This window comes from Alligator sinensis, unplaced genomic scaffold, assembly GCF_000455745.1.
Source record: "Alligator sinensis unplaced genomic scaffold, ASM45574v1 scaffold38_1, whole genome shotgun sequence".
NCBI classification, from domain to species: Eukaryota; Metazoa; Chordata; order Crocodylia; family Alligatoridae; genus Alligator; species Alligator sinensis.
This window is the reverse complement of record NW_005842179.1, coordinates 1370037-1372869: the sequence shown is the minus strand read 5'-3', so window position 1 is coordinate 1372869 and position 2833 is coordinate 1370037. Positions and strand designations below refer to the sequence as shown.

General features: G+C 40.2%; 1 protein-coding gene across 2 annotated transcripts in view; it reads left to right on the top strand.

The window, feature by feature from the left end:
* Positions 1–1979: 1979 nt before the first annotated feature.
* LOC102376702 (dermatan-sulfate epimerase) overlaps positions 1980–2833 on the top strand; it is a 350602-nt gene continuing 349748 nt past the window's right edge. For both annotated transcript variants that reach the window (XM_025207040.1, XM_025207039.1), the window contains exon 1: positions 1980–2084. The gene's annotated coding sequence lies outside the window, so the exon portion shown is untranslated. The remainder of the gene's footprint in view (positions 2085–2833) is intronic.

Here is a 2833-nt window from a genome sequence, read left to right as displayed (position 1 = left end):
CTTGTGCCACTCAAAAGTGGAGCCGGGTGGCCTGGAGCTGTGCTGTGGCTGCTGGCCAGACTCCACGCGGAAGAATCCCTGCTACTGCAGCCCCGGGAGGCCCCGAGAGCCCCAGGTAAGGCTGCTGGGGCCAGCCCAGTGCTGGCCTCAGCCTCTCCTACCCCACCTGGTGTAATTTGGCACACACCAAAGCCTTACTTTACCACATGTGGTACAGGCGTTCCTCAGGGACAAGTGCCACTGATACTTGTCCCTAGGAAAGCAAATGTCCACGCTCATGTGGACACAGCCCCTGATTTCATCCCTACATGCTGAAGGAATATTCTTCTGCTCCCTAGTTGTGTGTCCAAGTTTCCACACAACTTGGACACACTTAGTTTGTGTGTAAGATTTCTTTTTTGTGTTGTAGCTCACTGAAGAGTTAAGCTTTGCTGGTCTTCTGCCATACTTGCTAGTCTTCCTGTGCATCGGGATGGTTTGTTTCTGTGCCATTAATAAGGTTTCTTTAAAATACAACCAGCTCTTCTGGACTGTTTCCCCTTTCAGACGGGTATCCCAGGGGGTCCTGCCTGTCAGTTCCCTGAGTGAGTCCAAGTCTGTTTTTCTGAAGTCCAGGATCCTTATTTTGCTGCTCTCCTTCCTTCCTTTCCTTGGGATCCTGAAGAAAATCATCTTGTGGTCAGTGCTGCTTAAGTTGCCATCCACTTCTACATTGACCACCAATTCTTCCCTGTTTGTGAGCAGCAGGTCAAGAAGAGCATGGCCCCTAGTTGGTCTCTCCAACACTTGAATCAGGAAGTTGTCCCCAGCACTCTCCAAAAACTTTCTAGGTTCCTGTTCACTGCTGTATTGTCCTCCCAGAAGATGCCAGGGTGATGAGAACCAGGGCTTGTGATTGGGAAACTTCTGCTAGCAGTTTGAGGAAAGCCTCATCCACTTCATTCTCCTAGTGTGGAGTTTCTTGCATATTTGGGCCTACTCTTTAAATACTGGGCTTGCCTTGTCTGCCAGTTATATAGTTATTTTGTCTTCAGTAGCCAAAATGATACTGAGGAATAAGAACTATTATTATTAGTAAACAAATGTAATGGAAGTTGAATACTACTTTTGTCTTGTATATATGATCATGGTTTACTGGGCTGATGCTAACCAGGATCCAATAACAGTACCCCCATTGTACTCTAGCACCTTCTTCTTTTCCAGCAACTGAAGTAGTCAGAGAAGTCAGAGGCTTTTCACCATGAAGCTGCTTCTGCTTCTGGTGCATTATGAAAGAATGAGGTGTGATCCATAACAGAGGATAGGAGTATATGGCAACCAAACTGCAACTCTCAAGAGGCACCGACGAGCCATTTTGTATTAATATAGTTGACGTCATGCTTTTATTTTTTTCAATAGAACATTACTATTTGCCATGGAGCAAGCATACTTTTTTGTGAAATACTTGTTTAGTTAAAAAATCCAGAATTTGTAGAAATTCCATTTTGACACACACTTTTCAAAAAGCTCTTCTTCCACCTTCAGTAAGATCTGCCCAAAGTAAATCTTTCTGGCTTTGTGGAATGTATAGTTGACAAAAAAATCTATGCATGTTTAAATATGGTATACTACTACTATATCAGTTAACATGGTATACTTAGTAGCCCTTGTCTACTGAGATTACATGGGGCAGCATTTGGCTTTGGATCCTTTATCTGAATAGAAATAATGTAACAATGTTAGAATTCAATCTATTGTAATGTATAGATCTTGGTAATTTTTGTTTACTTCTTGAAACTACAACCTCCCCCAGCAAATATATTAAACAGTAATTTCATTGTGTGTGTTAAGCATGGGAATTGGAAATTAATTAAAATTGAGTTTATATATGTATGGGTAAATTGTACTTCTTTTACAGGCATTGTCCATTATATTTAATAGGCCACTAGTGTAAGGTAATCTGGATTTGCCACCATTTCTTGCTTATAATACTTTTTTTTTTCTTATTTCTAGTTAATATATGACAGTTTTGCTCAGTACCTGGTAACGGAAAAGGGTTATGATAAAGATTTGCTGACTGTAACTCCAGAAAACTGGGATTTTTGGTAAGTATTTTAAAAACAAAATCAAAATTTAATTTCTAACTCCAATTTGTATGGATCTTGCAAAATAATTTCTTGATATTGCTATGGTTGTGAGACCCAACACAGAAACTATACACAATCATTTATATTTTAAACTTGAAATGGAGACTTGAATCTTGATCTGCCATGTCCCAAAAAAATGCTCAGATCACTGGGCCATAGAGTCAGTCTCTCTAAGGGTTTTGATCATTGGCACTTTATTTGAATTGTTCTTTTTTGGTGGTTTGTTCTCGTGACTAGTCCCAGGTAGGGTTCTGTGTTTTAATTGCTTTTAGCTCAATTTTTAAAACTTTAACTTTCTTTTTACTAATAAAGGTTGATGAAAGTCAATGTCTCTTTCTCTCTTATATTGACTGATTAATATAAATTATTTATATAAAAAAGAAAAGCTGCAACAGGAGAACTTGAGAAGGTGCACCCCAGAATAGCCAGTGGTCCGATGGGCTGGGTTCTCACACTGAATTTTGGAGGTTGGAATTCAAAAGCCTATTCTTAATGAAGCAGAATAGGGATTTGATCCTTGGTCTCCCACTTTTCAGCCCTAATCTATTGACTGTTCTGGGCAGTGGAGTTATGGTGATAGCATTTCTCTTTCCTCTCTCTATTCCCTTTTTTCTTGTCTCTCTTCCCCTTTTCCCTTGCGTCCTTTCTCTCCTTCTTTCTTTCTCTCTCTCTCTGTCCTCTCCCTCTGTTCTCTTCTCTTTCCTTCT